Source organism: Marmota flaviventris, chromosome 18 (assembly GCF_047511675.1).
Source record: "Marmota flaviventris isolate mMarFla1 chromosome 18, mMarFla1.hap1, whole genome shotgun sequence".
NCBI classification, from domain to species: Eukaryota; Metazoa; Chordata; class Mammalia; order Rodentia; family Sciuridae; genus Marmota; species Marmota flaviventris.
In genome coordinates this window covers 23305093-23323003 of record NC_092515.1, presented here as the reverse complement: position 1 = coordinate 23323003, position 17911 = coordinate 23305093, and positions in this window count along the sequence as shown.

Below are 17911 nucleotides of genomic sequence, written 5' to 3'. Positions count from 1 at the left end.
TGTTAGGTTTAGGGTTAGGGTTAGGGTTAGTGTTATGTTTATGGTCAGGGTTATGTTTAGTGTTATGGTTATGGTTATGTTTATCATTAGAGTTAGTGTTATATTTAGGGTTAGGTTTAGGGTTAGTGTTTGTGTTAGAGTTATGGTTAGGGTTAGGTAAGGGTGAGGGTTAAAGTTAGATTAGGGTCAGGGTTATGGTTTCGGTTATGGTTTGTGTTAGGTTTAGAGTTAGAGTTAGTGTTAGTGTTAAGGTTACGTTTAGTGTTAGTGTTAGTGTTAAGGTTAGTTTTAGATTTAGGATTAGGGTTAGGTTTATGTAAGAGTTAGCATTAGAATTATTTAAGGGTTAGGGTCATGGTTTGGGTTGTGGTTTGTGTTAGGGTGAGGGTTAGGGTTAGGATTAAGGTTATGGTTAGGCTTAGGGTTTGGCTTAGGGTTAGTGTTAGGTTTAGTGATAGGATTAGGATTAAGTTTAGATTTAGTGTTAGGGTTAGGATTAGGTTTAGTGTTAGTGTAAGTTTTAGGGTTATGGTTAGGGTTAGTGTTAGGATTAGGTTTAGGCTTAGGGTTTGTGTTAGGGTTATGGTTAGGGTTAGGATTATGACATGTTATGGTTTGGTTTAGGGTTAGTGTTAGGTGTACATTTAGGGTTAGGTTTAGGGTTAGTGTTTTGGTTAGGTTTAGGTTTAGGGTTAGGGTTAGAGTTTGAGTTAGGGTTAGAGTTAGGTTTAGGTTTACTGTTAGGGTTGGGGTTAGGGTTAGGGTGAGGTTTAGGGTTAGTACTAGCATTCGGGGTAGGGTTAGGTTTAGGATTATAGGGTTAAAGTTACGGTTAGTGTTAGGGTTATTATTTGTGTTAGAGTTAGGTTTAGCATTAGGTTTAGTGTTATGGTTAGCGTTAGGGTTAGGTTTAGGGTCAGTGAAAGGGTTAGGTTTAGGGTTAGGATTAGTGTTAGGGTTAGTTTTAGCATTAGGGTTATAGTTATGTTTAGTGTTAGGGTTAGGATTAGGTTTAGGGTTAGTGTTAGGGTTAGGGTTAGGGTTAGTGTCAGGGTTAGGTTTCATGGTAGAGACAGTGTTATGGTTACAGTTAGGATTAGGGTTAGTGTTGATGTTAGGGTTAGGTTTATGTTTAGGTTTACATTTAGGTTCACAGTTAGGGCTAGGGTTAGGTTTAGTGTTACAGTTAGGGTTGGGTTTAGGGTTAGGATTTGTGTTTAGTTAGGGTTAGTGTTACTTTAGTCTTAGGATTATGGTTAGAATTAGGGTTAGGGTTACGGTTAGGTTAGTTTTAGGTTCATTGTTAGGGTTAGGGTCAGGTTAGTGTTAGAATTAGTGTTAGTGTTATGGTTAGGGTTAGGGTTAGGGATAGTGTTAGGGTTAGTGTTTGGGTTAGGGTTAGGTTATTGTTAGAAATAGGGTTAGGGTTACTGTTAGTGTTAGGTTTATGGTTAGTGTTAGGGTTAGGGTTAGGTTTAGGATTAATGTTAGGGTTAGTGATAGGGTTTGGATTAGGGTTAGGATTAGGGTTAAGGTTAGGGTTTTATTTTGGTTAGGGTTAGGTTTAGGGCTAGGGTTTTTGTTGGGTTTAGGGTTAGGTTGAAGGTTAGGGTTAGGATTATACTTAGAGTTAGGGTTAGTTTTAGGGTTAGCGTTAATGTTAAGTTTAGGGTTAGGGTTAGTGTTAGGTTTAGCATTAGAGTAAGGGTTAAGGATAGTGTCAGGGTTAGTATTAGGGTTAGGGTTATGGGGTTAGGGTTAGTGCTAGGTTTAAGGTTAGGGTTAATCTTTGGTTTAGGTTTAGATTTAGGGTGAAGTTCAGGTTAAGATTAAGATTTTTTTTTTTTTTAATTAGTTTTAGGGTTAGGATTAGTGTTATGGTTAGGGTTAGGTTTAGGGTTAATGTTAGGTTTAGAGGTAGGGTTTGGGTTAGGGTTAGGGTTAGGTTTGTTATGGTTAGGGTTAGGTTTATTGTTATGGTTTGTGTTAGGTTTAGGTTTAGGGTTAGGATTATGATTAGAATTAGGGTTAGTGTTAGGATTAGTGTTAGTGTTAGGGTTAGGGTTAGTGTTATTATTAGGGTTAGAGTAGTGTTAGAGTTAGAGTTAGGGATAGGCTTTCGGTAAGTGTTAGCTCTAGGGTTAGAGTTATGGTTAGAGTTAGTGTTAGTTTTAGGGTCATGGTTATTGTTAGTGTGAGGGTTAGGGTAATGGTTACAATTAGTGTTGGGTTATTGTTACGATTTGTGTTAGCTTTAGGGTTTTTTTAGGATTAGGCTTAAGGTTACGGTTAGTATTCATATTAGGGGTAGGGTTAGGGTTAGGTTTGGTTTAGAGTGAGGGTTAAGATTTTGTTAGGATTAGATTTAGAGTTAGGGTTAGGTTTAGAGTTAGTGTTATGTTTACAGTTAGGGTTTGGTTTAAGGTTAGTTTTAGGGTGTTGGTTAAGGTTAGGGTAAGGTTAGGGTTAGGGTGGATTAGGTTTAGAGTTAGGTTATGGTTGGGGTTATGGTTAGGGTTAGGGTTTGTGATATGATTAGGGTTTGGGTTAGTGTTAGGATTAGTGATATGGTTAGGGTTAGGTTTAAGGTTAGTGTTACTGCTAGGGATAGGGTTAGCATTAAGGTTAGGGATAGTGTTAGGTTTAGGGATAGATTTAGGATTAGTGTTAGGGTTAGGGTTAGGGTTATGTTTAGTGTTAAATTTTGGTTTAGGGTTAGGTTTAGTTTTAGTGTTAGGGTAAGGGTTAGGTTAGTGTTAGTGTTAGGTTTAGCGATAGGGTTAGAATTAGGGTTTGGGTTAGTTTTGGAGTTAGATTTATCGTTAGGTTTAGGATTAATATTAGTTTGACTGTTAGGGTTAGGTTTACGGTTAGGGTTAGGGTTATGGTTAGGTTTAGAGTTAAGGTTAGGGATAGTGTTAGGGTTAATATTAGGATTAAGGTTAGGGTTAGTGATTGGATTAGAGTTAGGTTTAGGACAAGGTTTAGGGTTAGGGTTATGATTAGTTTTAGTGTTAGTGTTAGGGTTAAGTTTAGGGTTATGGTTACCATTAGCGTTAGGGTTAGATTTAGGTTTAGGTTAAGGGTTAGTGTTAGGGTTTGTGTTAGATTAGGGTTAGTGTTAGAGTTACAGTTAGAATTATGATTTTGGTCAGGGCTAGGGTTAGGGTTACTGGTAGGGCTAGGATTAGTGTTAGCATTAGTTTTAGTGTTAGGATTTGGGTGTGTGTTAGCTTTCGGGTTAGGGTTGCTGTTGGGTTAGAGTTACAGGTAGGATTAGGGTTTAGTGTAAGCAATGAGGATAGAGCTACATTTAGGGCTATGGTGAGGGTTAGAATTAGGGTTAGGGTTAGGTTTAGTGTTACTTTTAGATTTAGTGTTAAGGCTAGGTGTAGGGTTAGGGTTTGGTCTAGGTTAACGTTTAGGCTCTGGGGTATTGCTTATTTTTTCTTTTATGGCTAGGGTTAGGGGTAGGGCAAGTATTATTATCATCGTTACAGTTAAGGCTAGTGTCAGGATTTGTTTTAGACTTCTGATTACATTTAAATTTAGAGTTATGTTTAGATTTAGAGTTAGGTTTAGATCTAGGGTCTGGGCTAGGGCTAAGAATAGAACAAGGGCAAGAGCTAGGGCAAGAGTGAGCATTAGTCTTAGGGCTAGGTTTAAGGTTAGGATAGGTTTAAATTAGGGCTAAGATTAGCGCTAGGCTTAGTGTTAGTGTTAGGCCTACGGTTAGGGAGAGGATTAAGGTTAGATTTCGATTATGGTTAGGTTTAGAGTTATGGTTAGGTTTAGGGTAAAGGATGGGGTTTTAGCTAGGTTTAGGGATAGGTTAGGGTTAGAATTAGGGTTAAAGCTCGGGTTATGGTTTGTGGTAGGTTTAAGGCTAGATTTAGGGCTTGGATTAGGGTTTTGGCTAATTCCAAGTCCAGCATTGTGTTTAAAAATAGTTTTAGGGTTAGGTTTATGGCTACATCTGGTGTAAGGGTTAGGTTTAGGGTTAGGGTCAGGTTTACAGCTAAGGGTATTATTAGGGTCAGGGTCGTGATTAGTGTTTGGGATAGGTTAAGGTTTATATTTAGGGCTCAAATTAGCATAAGGTTAGGATTAGGGTACTGATAGGATTATGTTTATGTTTCAAATTAGGTTTAGGGTAATGGATAGGGTTAGGATTAGGAATAGGGTTAGATTTAGTCCCAGAGTTAGCATTAGGGTTAGGATTATGTTTAGGATAATGAATAGGCTTAGAGCTAGGGTTTGGACTAGGGTTACTATTATCATTAGTGCTAATTTAAGTGTTAAGGTTAGGGATGGGTTAAAGCTGGGGTTAAGACTTGGATTAGGGCTAGGTTTTGGGTTGTTAGAGCTAGGTTTAGGGTTATTGCTAATGTAAGTACTAGGGTTACAATTAGTGCTAGTTTTAGGGTTAGGGTTAGGGCTAGGTCTAGTGTTAGGTTTAGGTTTAGGGTTAGGTTGATGTTTAAAGCTAGGTTTAGTTTTACGGTCAGAGTCAGGTTCAGGGTTAATTATAGGGTTTGGCTTCAAACTCAAATTAGGGCTAGGGTTAGGTCTAAGTTTAGGGTTTTGGCTAAGGGTTAGGGTTAAGGATATGGCTTGGTTTTATATTAAAGCTAAGGCTAGAGTTAGGATTTTAGGAATAGATTTATGGTTAGGGTTAGGGCTAGTGTTAGGTTTAGGTTTAGGCTTAGGGTTAGAGTTAGATTTAGAGTTAGGTATAGATCTAAGGTTAGGGCAAGGGCTAGGGTTAGGCCTAGGGTTAGGGCTAGGAATAGGGTTCTGGTAAGGGAAAGGGTTAGAACTAGTTTTAGGTTTAGGGTGAGAGTGAGACTTAGTCTTAGGGCTAGGCTTAGAGTTAGGTTAGGGATAGGGCTAAATTAGGGCTAAGATTAGGGCTAGGGTAAGTGTTAGCATTAAGCCTATGGTTAAGGTTAGGGTTATGATTAGGGTATAATTAGGGCTAGGATAAGGGCTAGAATTTTTGTTAGGGTTAGGGATATGATTAGAGCTAGGGCTAATGTCAGGTCTAGGTTCATGGTTAGGGTTAGTTTTAGGGTTAGGTTATGGCTAGGTCTAGTGTAGGGTTGGGTTTAGTGTAAGGGTCAGGTTTAGAGCTAGGTGTATTATTAGGGTCAGAGTCAGCATAGGGTTTGGTTTAGGTTAAGGTTTAGGATTAAGGCTTGAACTAACATTAGGTTTAGGATTAGGGTAATCGATAGGGTTAAGTTTAGAGTTCAGGTTAGGTTTAGAGTAATGGATAGGGTTAGTGTTAGTGATAGGGTTAGGTTAGGCCTAGTATTAGTTTTTGGTTAGGCTTATTTTAGGGTAATGGATAGGGTTAGAACTAAGGTTAGGCCTACAATTAAGGTTAGGTTTATGGCTAGGGTTAGAATTATGATTAGGTTTAGGTTAAGTCTTAGTTTTTGAGCTAATGTTAGGGCTAGGACGAGGGTTAGGGTTAGAGTCAGGGCTAGGGTTAGGGTTAGATTTAGGGTTATGTTTAGGGTAAGAGTTAGAGTTTGAGCTAGGGTTTGGACTAGGGTGAGGGCTTGGGTTAGGGTTAGTTCTAGTTTATGGTAGGGACACGATTAGTGCTAGGTTTATGGCTAGCATTAGGGCTCTGGCTAAAATAAAGTTTTAGGGTTAAGGCTTGAATTAGCTTTAGGGTTAGGGTTAGGGTTAGGTTAATGGATAGGGTTAGGTTTAGGGTTCAGGTTAGGTTTAGGGTAATAGGTGTGGTCAGTATTAGCGATAGGGTTAGCATTTGGCCTAGGGTTAGCATTTGTTTAGACTTATCTTTAGGGTAATGTTAGAGCTAAGGTTAGGGCTAGGGTTAAGTTTAGGTTTAGTGCTGGGGTCAGAGTTAGGACTAAGGTTAGTGTTAGGGTTAGGCTTAAGGTAAGTATTAGCGTTTGAGGTAGGGTTAGGACTATGGTGAAGTTTAGGGCTAGATTCAAGGCTAAGGTTAGGGTTATGGTTATGGTTATGTTTAGGTAAGTGTTAGAGTTTGAGCTAGGGTTAGGGAAAGGGAGAGGATTAGGGTTAAGATTAGGTCTAGGATTACAATTGGAGTTATGATTAGGGCTAGGATTAGGGCTAGGATAAGGGATAGGTTTAGTGTGAGGTTTATGGCTAGCTTTAGGGATATGAGTAGTGTAAGAGCTAGAATTCTGGTCATGGCTAGTTTTAGGGTTATGGTTATGGATGAGTCTACTGCTAGGGTTAGGTTTTTGGTTAGAATAGGTTTAGAGCTATGGTTTATGTTAGGGTAAGTGTCACTTTTCGGGTTAGAGTTAGTTTTAAGGTTAGAGCCAGAATTAGGACTAGCCTTGGTTCTAGGGATAGGGTTAGTCTTTGTTTTAGGTTAAGGGTTAATGTAGAAGTAGTAGTAGGTTTTTGTTTAGGTCTAGGGCTAGTTTCATGACTTAGTTTAGGATTAGGTTTGGTCTAGTGGTAGTGTTACTGTAGATTTAAGTATAGGTTTAACTGTAGGGGTAGGGTAGTGTTGGCTTTAGGTTTAGCGTCAGGTTTAGACCTAGGATTAGTGTTAGGGTCAGAAAAAGGGTCAGGGTTAGGGTTAGGGTTTGGGTTAGGGTTACAGCTAGTATGAGGACTAGGGTAGCACTAGAAATAGAGTTTGGGTTTGGGGTAGTCTAAGGAAAAGGGTTAGGACTAGGGTAAAATTAGAGTGAGGGTTTGGCTTAGGATATAGGATAGTGTTTGATGTTGGGTTAGGGATAGGTTTAGCATTAAACCTAGAGTTAGGGCTCGGATTAGGGCTAGGATTTGTGTTAGCTTTAGGGCACAGATAATGTAAGAAATAGTATTCCGATTAGGGCTAATTCTAGGGTTAGCATTAGGGCAATGTTTAGAGCTAGGGTGAGTGTTAAGGTCTGAATCAGGGCCAGGATTATTTCTAGGGTTAGGGTTAGGATTCAAATTATTGCTAGCTTTAGGGCTAGGTGTAGGTTTAAGGTTTGGTTTAGGTTAAGGGTTAGAGGTAGGGTTATGGCTTGGTTTTGTTTTAGGGCAAGGGTAGATTTAGGGCTAGTTTTCCAATTAGCATTAGGGTTAAGGTTACTGTTAGTGTGAGATTTAGGCTTACATTTAGGGTTAGATCCAGGTTTAGGGATTGGAAGAAGGTTAGGGCTAGGTTTGGGGCTAAGAATAGGGCTAGGTTTGGGGTTATCAAAAGGGATAGGGCTACGGCAAGAGTTAGTCTTAGGGCTAGGGATAGATTTAGGTTTAGGGTTAGGGCTAAATTTGGGCTAGGATTAGCGCTTGGGTTAGTTTTAGTATTAGGCCTAGGGTTAGAGCTAGAGATAGGGTTAGTTCTAGGGTTGGGGAAAGAGTTCGTTTTAGGGGAAGGGATGAGATTATAGGTAGGTTTAGGGCTAGGATTAGTGTTCGGGTTAGGATTAAGGCTAGGTTTAGGGCTAAGATGAGGGTTTGTGTTAGAGCTAGGGCTTTCATTAGGACTAGGGCTAATGTCAGGTCTAGACTTATGGTTTAGTTTAATTTAGGATTAAGTTATGGCTAAGTCTAGTGTAAGGGTTAGGTTTAGAGCTAGGTGTATTATTAAGTTTAGAGCTAGGTGTATTATTAAAGTCAGGGTCCAGGTAAGGTTTGGTTTATGTTAAGATTTAGGTTTAAGGCTTGAATTAGCGTTAGGGTTAGGATTAGTTTAGGGTAATGGATAGGGTTAGGTTTAGGGTTCAGATTAGGTTTAGAGTAATGGATAGGGTTAGTGATAGCAATAGGATTAGCATTAGGCCTAGGGTTAGAATTTGGTTTGGTTTACCTTTAGGGTAATGTTAGTGCTAAGGTTAGGGCTAGGGTTAAGTTTAGGATTAGGGCTAGGGTTAGAGTTAGGCCTAGGGTTAGTGGAGGGTTAGGCTTAGGGTAAGTGTTAGCATTTGAGCAAGGGTTAGGTCTAAAGAGAGGGTTAGGGCTATAGTCAGGGCTAGGGCTATGGTTCGGGTTAGGGTTATGTTTAACTAAAGGTTAAAGTTTGAGCTAGGGTTAGGGCTAGGGTGAAGGTTAGGGTTATTGTCAGGTCTAGGGTTACAGTTAAGGTTATGATTAAGTTTAGGTTTAGAGCTAGGATAAGGGCTAGGTTTTGTGTGAGATTTATGGCTAGCGTTAGGGCTATGGGTAATGTTAGAGCAAGCTTTATGGTTATGGCTAGTTTTAGGGTTAGGGTTGTGTATAAGTCTAGTGTTAGGGTTATGTTTTGGTTAAGGATAAGGTTTAGAGCTAGGGTTTTTGTTAGGGTAAGGGTTATTGTTTGGGTTAGGGTTAGGTTTAGGTTTAGGGCCATATTTAGGACACATTTTGGGTCTAGGTATAGGGTTAGTCTTTGTGTTAGGTTACTGGTTATTTTTAGGGCTAGTGCTAGGTTATTCATTAGTGCTAAGGCAAGATTTATGACTTTATTTAGGATTAGGTTTGGTCTAGGGCTAGTGTTACTGTTAGATTTAGGTATAGGTTTACTGGTAATGGTAAGTTTAGGTTCTCTTTAGGTTTAGGGTCAGGTTTAGACCTAGGGTTATTGTTAGGGTCAGAATACGGGTCAGGGTTAGGGTTAGGGTTTGGGTTACGGTTACAGCTAGAATGAGGGTAGGGTTAGGACTAGTAATAAAGCTCATGTTTGGGGTAGGCTAAAGAATAGGTTTAAGACTAGGGTAGCATTAGGGTGAGGGTTTGGCTTTGGGTAAAAAAATACAGTTAGAGGTAGGGTTAGAGTTAGGGTTAGGGTTCTGTTTAGGTTAAACCTAGGGCTAGGGCTCAAACTAGGGCTAAGATTTGTGTTAGCAGGAGGGCTACAGCTAATGTAAGAACTAGGATTCCAATTAGGGCTCGTTCTAGATTCAGCATTAGGGCAATGTTTAGAGCTATGGTTAGTGTTAGGGTCTGAGTCAGGGACACGTTTTTTTTCTAGGGTTAGGGTTAGAACTCAAATTATGGCTAGGTTTAGGGCTTGGTCTAGGGTTAGGTTTTTGTTTAGTTTAAGGGTTAGGTGTAGGGTTATGTCTCGGTTTTGTTTTAGGGCTAGGGTAGGTTTAGTGCTAGTTTTCCAATTAACACTAGGGTTAAAGCTACTGTTAGTGTGAGGTTTAGGCTTATGTTTAGGGTTAGATCCAGGTTTAGGGCTAGGGCGAATGTTAAGGCTAGGGATGCGGCTAGGGATAAGGCTAGGTTTTGGGTTATGGTAAGGGATATGATTAAAATTAGGGATATGGCTAGAGTGACAGTTAGAGTTAGTCTTAAGGATAGGGATAGGGTTAGGTTTAGGGTTAGGGCTAAATTAGGGCTAGGATTAGAACTAAGGTTAGTGTTAGTGTTAGGCCTAGGTTTAGGGCTAGAGATAGGGTTAGTGATAGAGTTAGGGTTAGAGTTAGTTTTAGGGGAAGAGATGGGGTTATAGATAGGTTTAAGGCCGGGGTGAGGGTTTTGGTTAGGATTAAAGCTATGTTTAGGGCTAGGATGAGGGTTTGTTTGTGTTAGGGCTGGGGCTTGGATTAGGAGTAGGGCTAATGTCAGGTCCAGGTTTATGGTTAAGTTTAGCTTCAGGATAAGGTTATGACTAAGTCTAGTGTAAGGGTAAAATTTAGGGTAAGGGCAAAGTTTAAATCTAGGTCTATTATTAAAGTCAGTGTCCAGGTAGGGTTTGCTTTATGTTAAGGTTTAGGGGTAAGGCTTGACTTAGCTTTAAGGTTAGGATTTGGGTGAGGGTAATGGATAGGGCTAGGTTTAGGGTGCAGTTTAGGTTGAGCGTAATGGATAGGGTTAGTTATAGTTATAGGGTTAGTGATAGGCCTAGGGTTAGCATTTGGTTAGGCTTAATTTTAGGGTAATGTTAGTGGTATATTTAGGGCTAGGGTTAAGGTTAGGATTAAGACTATTGTTAGGGTTAGGGTTAGGACTAGTTTTAGTGTTAGGTAAGCTTAGGATAAGTGTTAGCATTTGAGCTAGGGTAAGGGCTAGGGTGAGGGTTAGTGCTAGAGTCAGGACTAGGGTAAGGGTTGGGTTTATGTATAGGTAAGGGTTAGAGTTTGAGCTAGGGTTAGGGATAGGACCAGGGTTAGGGTTAACGTCAGGTCTAGGGTTATGATTAGGGTTATGATTAGGGCTGTTTAGGGCTAGGTTTTGTGTGAGATTTTTGGCTAGCGTTAGGACTATGGGTAATGTAAGAACTAGGGTTATTGTTATGGCTACACTTAGGGTTATGAATAACTCTAATGTTAGAGTTAGGTTTTGGGTTAGGATAAGGTTAGAGTTAGGGTTTAGTTTAGGGTAAGGGTCATTGTTCAGGTTAGGGTTAGGTTTAGTTTTAGGGCCAGAATTAAGACTAGCTTTGGGTCTAGGCATAGGGTTAATCCTTGTGTTAGGTTAAGGGTTATTGTTAGGGCTAGTGCTAGGTTTTTCTTTAGGGCTAAGCCTAGATTTATGACTGTATTTAGGATTAGGTTTGGTCTAGTGCTAGTGTTACTGTTCAGTTAGGTATAGGTTTACTGGAAGGGGTTAGGTTTGGGTTCCCTTTAAGATCAGTGTAAGGTTTAGACCTAGAGTTAGTGTTAGGGTCAGAATAAGGATCAGGGTTAGGGTTAGGGTTTGGGTTAGGGTTAGATCTAAAATGAGGGAAGGGTTAGAATAATAATAGAGCTAGTGTTTGGGATAGGCTAAAAGTTAGGTTTAGGACTAGGGTATCATTTGGGTGAGGGTTTTGCGTAGGGTAAAAAATAGGGTTAGAAGTAGGGTTAGGGGTATGTTTAGGGTTAGGGCTAGGGTTAGGGTTACAGTTAGGGTTAAACCTATGGTTAGGGTTCGGATTAGGGCTAGGATTTGTGTTAGCATTAGGGCTACAGCTAATGTAAGAACTAGGATTCCAATTAGGGCTAGTTCTAGGGTTAGCATTATGACAATGTTTAACTAACTAGGGTTAGTGATAGGGTCAGCATTAGGCCTAAGATTAGCGCTAGGTTTAGTGTTAGTTTTAGGCCTAGTGTTAGGTGTAGAGATAGATCTGCATCAGGGTCAGGGCTTTTTCTAGGGTTAGGGTTAGGATTCAAATTAGGGCTAGATTTAGGGCTAGGTGTAGGTTTAGGTGTATGGTTATGGCTCGGTTTTGTTTAAGGGCTAGGGTAGGGTTAGGGCTAGTTTTCCAATTAGCATTAATGTTAAGGCTAGTGTTAGGGTGAGGTTTAGGCTTACATTTAGGGTTAGATCCAGGTTTAGGGCTAGGGCAAAGGTTAGGACTAGAGTTTGGGGAAAGGATAGGGCTAGGTTTTGGGTTATCATAAGGGATAGTTTTTAAAATAGGGATACGGCTGGAGAGAGAGTTAGAGTTAGTCTTAGGTCTAGGGAGAGGGTTAGGCTTAGGGTTAGGGCTAAATTAGCACTAGGATTAGCTCTAGGGTTACTCTTAGGGCTAGGGTTAGGGCTAGATATAGGGTTAGTGTTAGGGTTAGTGTTAGAGTTAGTTTTAGGGGAAGGGATGAGTTTATAGTTAGGTTTAGGGTTCGGATTAGGAATAAGGCTAGGGTTAGGGCTAGGATGAGGGTTTCTGTTAGGGCTAGTGCTTGGGTTAGGACTAGAGCTAATGTCACGTCTAGATTTATGGTTATGTTTAGCTTTAGGATTAGGTTATGGCTAAGTCAAGTGTAAAGGTTAGGTTTAGGATCAGTGCCACATTTAGAGCTAGGTGTATTATTAGGGTAAGGGTCCAGGTAGGGTTTGGTTTAGGTTAAGGTTTAGGGTTAAAGCTTGAATTAGCGTTAGGGTTAGGGTTAGGGTAATGGATAGGTTTAGGTTTAGGGTTCAGGTTAGGTTTAGCATAATGGATAGGTTTAGTGATAGTGATAGGGTTAGCATTAGGCCAAGGTTTAGCATTTGGTTAGCCTTATCTTTAGGGTAATGTTAGAGCTAAGGTTAGGGCTACGCTAAAAGTTAGGATTAGGGCTAGCATTAGAATTAGGCCTAGGGTTAGTGTTAGGGTTATACTTAGGGTAAAATTTAGCATTTGAGCTAGGGTTAGGGTTAGGGCGAAGGTTAGGGTTAGTGTCAGGTGTAGGGTTACGGTTAGGGTTATGATTACGGCTAGATTTAGAGCTAGGGTAAGGGCTAGGTTTTGTGCGATGTTTATGGCTAACATTAGATCTATGGCTAATGTAGGAGCTAGGGTTATGGTTATGGCTAGTTTTAGGGTTAAGGTTATGGATAAGTCTAGTGTTAGGGTTAAGTTTTGGGTTAGCATAAGGATTAGAGCTAGGGTTTATGTTATGGTAAATGTCATTGTTTGGGTTAGGGTTAGGTAAAAATTTAGGGTCACATTAAGGACTAGCTTTGGCTTTAGGCATAGCGTTAGTCTTTGTGTTAGGTTGAAGGATTTTTTTAGGGCTAGTGCTAGGTATTTTTTTAGGGCTAAGGCTAGATTTATGACTATATTTAGGATTAGGTTTGGTCTAGTGCTAGTGTTACTGTTAGTTTTAGGTATAGGTTTACCAGTATGGTAGGGTTATGGTTCGCTTTAGGTTTAGCGTCAGGTTTAGACCTAGGGTTAGTGTTAGGGTCAGAATAAGGGTCAGGCCTTGGGTTAGGGTTTGAGTTAGGGTTAGAGCTTGAATGAGGGCAGGGTAAGAATTAGTAATAGAGCTAGTGTTTGGGGTAGTTTAAGGAATAGCTTTAGGACTAGGGTAGCATTAGGTGAGGGTTTGGTTTTAAAAAATAGGGTTAGAGATAGGGTTAGGGTTAGGGTTAGGGCTAGGGTTAGGGTTAGGTTTAGTGTTAAACCTAGGCTTAAGGCTCAGATTAGGGTTAGGATTTGTGTAGAATTAGGGCTACAGCTAATGTAAGAACTAGCATTCCAATTAGCGCTAGTTCTAGGGTTAGCATTATGGCACTGTTTAGAGCTAGGTAAACCTAGCGTCTGAATCAGGGTAACTGTTTTTTCTAGAGTTAGGGTTAGGACTCAAATTAGGGCTAGGTTTAGGGCTATGTGTAGGGTTAGGGTTTGGTTTAGGTTAAGGGTTAGGTGTAGGGTTATGGCTCGGTTTTGGTTTAGGGCTAGGGTAGGGTTAGGACTAGGTTTCCAATTAGTATTAGGGTTAAGGCTAGTGTTAGGGTGAGGTTTAGGCTTACTTTTAGGGTTAGACCCAGGTTTAGGGCTAGGATGAAGATTAGGGCTAGGGTTGTGAACAGGGATAGGGCTAGGTCTTGGGTTATACTAAGGGATATGTTTAAAATTAGGGATATGGCTATTTCAAGTTATAGTTAGTCTTAGGGCTAGGGATAGGGTTAAGCTAAGGCTTAGGGCTAAATTAGGGCTAGGATTAGTGTTAGGTTTAGTGTTAGTGTTAAGCCTATTGTTAGGTGTAGAGATAGGGTTAGTGTTAGGTGTAGGTTTAGGCTTAGAGTTATATTTAGGAAAATGGATGGAGTTATAGTTAGGTTTAAGGCTAGGGTTTCGGTCCGGGCTAGGATTAAGGCTAGTGCTTGAATTAAAATGAGAAGTAATGTCAGGACTAGTTTTCTGGTTAAGTTTAGCTTTAAAATTAGGATATGGCTAAGTTTAGTGTAAGGGTTAGATGTAGTGTAAAGGCCAAGTTTAGAGCTAGGTGTATTATTGGGGTCAGGATCCAGGTAGGGTTTGGTTTAGGTTATAGGGTTAAGTTTAGGGTTAGGGTTAGGTTTAATGTTAGGGTTAGGGTTAGGATTAGTGTTAGTATTTGAGTTAGGTTTAGGGTTAGGTTTAGGGTTATGGTTAGTGTTTTGGTTAGGGTTAGGTTTAGAGTTAGTGTTAGGTTTATGGTGAGCGGAAGGGTTAGAGTTAGCGTTAGTGTTAGGGTGAGTGTTAGTGTTAGGGTTAGGGTTAGGATTAGGGTTAAGGTTAGGGTTATGGTTAGGGTTAGGTTTACTGTTAGGGTTAGGGTAAGTGTTGAAATTAATGTTAGTGTTAGTTTCAGGTTTAGGGTTAGGTTTAGGGTTTGGGTTAGTGTTAGGGTTAGGACAAGTGTTAGGTTTGGGTTATGGTTGGGGTAGTCTTAAATTTACTCTTAAATTTAGGGTTAGGGTTAGTGTTAGGGTTAGTATTAAAGTTAGTGTTATGGTTAGTTTTAGGTCTAGTGTTAGGGTTAGTGTAAGGGTTAGGGTTTGGGTTAGTGTTAGGTTAATGGTTTGGGTTAGGGTTATGGTTAGGGTTTTTGCTAGGTTTTGTGTTAGTGTTAGAGTTAGGGTTATTGTTAGGGTTAGGCTTTTGTGAGGTTCAGTTGTAGAGTTAGGTTTAGGATTATTGTTAGGGTTAGGGTTAATGTTAAGGTTAGAGTTAGTGTTACGGTTAGTGTTAGGTTTAGGTTTAGGGTTAGGTTTAGGGTTGGTATTAGCTTTAGGGTTAGATTGAGGGTTACTGCTATGTTAGGGTTAGAATTAGTGTTAGTTATAGGGTTAGGGTGAGGGTTAGGATTGGTTTGTGTTAGGGTTAAGGTTAGGGTTGGGGTTAGAGTAAGTGTTAGGGTATGGGTTATCTTTAAATTTAGGTTTAATGTTAGGGTTAGGGTTAGGTTTAGGTTTAGTGTTAGGTTTAGTGTTAGGGTTGGGTATAGGATTATGGTTAGTGTTAGGGTAAGGGTTAGTCTTAGGGTTAGGGTTAGGGTTAGTATTAGGTTTTGGGTTAGTGTTAGTGTTATGGTTACTCTAAAGTTTAGGGTTAGGTTTAGGGTTAGTGTTAGTGTTAGGGTTAGGGTTAGTGTAAGGGTTAGGGTTAGGCTTATTGTTACTTTTAGGTTTAGGGTTAGTGTTAGGGTTCGGATTAAATTTACAATAAGTGATAGGGTTAATGCTATGGATAGTGTTAGGGTTACTGTTAGGGGTATGGTTAGGGTTTAGTTAAGGTTAGGGTTAGCCTTAGAGTTAGTGTTATGGTTAGCATGAGGGGTAGGTTTTGTGTTATAGTTAGGGTTACTATTAGGTTTAATTTTATGGTTAGGGTTAGGGTTAAGGGGAGGGGTAAATGTAGGATTATGGTATGGTTAGGGTTAGTGTTAGGTTAGTGATAAAGTTAGGGTTAGCATTAGGGTTAGTGTTAAATTTAGGGTTAGGGTTAGGGTTAGTGTTAGGGTTAGAGATAGTATTAGGTTTAGTGAAAGAGTTATGTTTCGTGTTAGTGTGAGTGTTAGGGTTAGCATTAAGGTTAGTGTAAAAATTAATGTTAATGTTACAGTTAGGGTTAGGGTTAGTTTTAGGTTAGTGGTAGGGTTAGGGTTAGGGTTAGTATTAGGGTTAGTGTTAGAGTTATGGTTAAGTTTAGGGTTAGTGTTTTGTTAGGATTTATGTTAGGGTTAGGGATAGTGATAGGATGAGTGTTATGTGAGGTTTAGGTTAGGGTTAGGGGTAGAATTAGAATTAGAGTAAGGGATAGGGTTAGTGTTAGGTTTAGGGTTAGGGTTAGGGTTAGCATTAATTTTAGGGTTATGGTTAGGGTTAAGGTTAGTTTAATGTTAGGGTTAAAATTAGAGTGAGGGTTAGCTTTAGGTCAGTGTTAGGGTTAGGTTTAGGTTTATGATAGTGTTAGGATTAGGGTTAGATTAGGGTTAGTGTTAGGGTTAGGGTTTTTGTTAGGGTTAGTGTTAGTTTTAGAGTTAGTTTAGGATTAATGTTAGGGTTAGGGTTAGGGTTAAAGTTAGAATTAGTGTTAGGGATAATGTTAGGGTTAGGATTAGGGTTAGGGTTAGAGTTAGTGAAGAGTTAGGGGTAGGGTTATGTGAGGGTTTAAGGTTAGGGTTTGTGTTACATTTAGGGTTATTGTTAGATTTAGTTTTAGGGTTAAGGTTAGGGTTAGGGTTAAAGGGAGGCATAAATATAGGATTATGGTTAGTGTTAGGGTTAGTGTTAGGTTAGTGTTAAAGTTAGGGTTAGCTTTAGGGTTAGTGTTAAGTTTTGGGTTAGGGTTAGGGTTTTTGTTAGGTTTAGGGTTAGGTTTAGAGGTAGTATTAGGGTTACTGTAAAGGTTATGTTTAGTGTTAGTGTTAGTATTAGGGTTAGCATTAGGGTTAGTGTAAGGATTAATATTAGTATTACAGTTAGGTTTAGGGTTAGTTTTAGGTTAGTGTTAGGTTTAGGGTTAGGGTTATGGTTAGTATTAGGGTTTTAGTTAGTGTTAGAGGTAAGGTTAAGTTTAGGGTTAATGTTAGTGTTAGGGATAGTGTTAGGATGAGTGTTAGCTTAAGGTTTAGGGTTAGTTTTAGGGGTAGAATTAGGGATGGGTCAGGGTTTTTGTTAGTGTTAGTGTTAGTGTAAGAGTTAGTTTAGGTTTAGTGTCAGGGTTAGGGTTATTCTTAAAGTTAGGATTAGGGTTAGGGTTAATATTAGGGTTAGGATTAGGATTAGGGTTATTGTTAGTGTTAGGGTTAGGGTTAAGGTTAGGGAAAGGTTAGGGTTACAGTTATGTTAGGGTTAGGGTTAGGGTTTGTGTTAGAGTTATGGTTATTGTTAGGTTTACTTTTAGGGTTAGGGTTAGGGTTAATTGGAGGGTTAAAATAGGGTTTTTTATGGTTAGGGATATGCTTAGGTTTAGTGTTAGGTTAGTGTTAGGGTTAGGGTTAGTGTTGGGGTTCGTGTTAAGTTTAGGATTAATGTTAGGGTTAGTATTAGGGTTAGTGTTAGAGTTATGGTTAGTGTTAGTATTAGGGTTAAGGTTAGGGTTTGAGTTTGAGTTAGGCTTAGTGTTAGTGTAGTGTTAGGGTTAGAGTTAGGTTTAGTGTTAGGGTTAGGTTTAGGTAATGATTAGTGTTAATTTCAGGGTTAGGGTTAGTGTTAGGGTTAGGGTTAGAATTTGAGTTAGTGTTAAGGTTAGGGTTAGGGTTAATTGTTAGAGTTATAGTTAGTGTTAGTGTTAGTGTTAGGGTTAGGGTTAAGGTTAGAGTTAGTTTAGGGTTAGGGTTAGGGATCGTGTAAGTGTTAGTGAAAGGGTTCATGTTAAGTTTGTGTTAGGGTTAGGTTTAGTGTTAGGGTTAGGGTTAGTGTTCAGGTTCTGGTTCGGGTTAGGTTTAGTGTTACATTTAGGGTTAGGGTTAGAGTTAGGATTAGGGGTTTTTAGGGTTTGTGTTAGTGTTAGAGTTAGTGTTAGGGTTAGTGTTAGGACTAGGGTTAGGATTAGGGTTATATTAGGGTTAGTGTTAGGGTTAGTGTTATGTTTAGAGTTGGAGTGAGGTTTAGGATTAGTTTTAGTATTTGGGTTAGGTTTAGGATTAGGTTTAGGGTTATGGTTAGTGTTATGTTTAGGGTTAAGTTTAAAGTTAGTGTTAGGTTTAGGGTGAGCATTAGGATTAGGGTTAGGATTAGTTTTAGGGTGAATGTTAGTGTTATGGTTAGTGTTAAGGTTAGGTTTAGGTTTAGGTTTAGGGTTAGGGTTAGTGTTATGTTTAGGGTAAGGGTTAGTGTTAGTGTTAGGGTTAGTTTTAAAATTAAAATTAATGTTAGTTTCAGGTTTAGTGTTAGGCTTAGTGTGTGGGTTAGTGTTAGGTTTATGGGTAGGTTTAGGATTAGTTTTAGGTTTACAGTGAGCATTAGGGTTAGGGTTAGAATTAGGGTGAGTGTTAGTGTTAGGGTTAGTGTTAGGGTTAGTGTTAGGGTTATGGTTAGTGTTTTGTTAGCATCTGTGTTGTGTTAGAGTTGGTGTTCTGATTATTTTTAGAGTTAGGGTTATGGTTAGGATTAGGGTTTTGTTTTTTGTTAGTGCTAGAGTTAGGGTTAGGGTTAGTTTTAGGGTTAGGGTTAAGGTTAATGTCAGGGTTAGCATTAGGGTTAGGGTTAGTGCTAAGCTTAGGTTTAGGGTTAGGTTTATGGTTGGTGTTAGGTTGAGTGTTAGATTGAGTATTAGTGTAATGATAAAATAAGG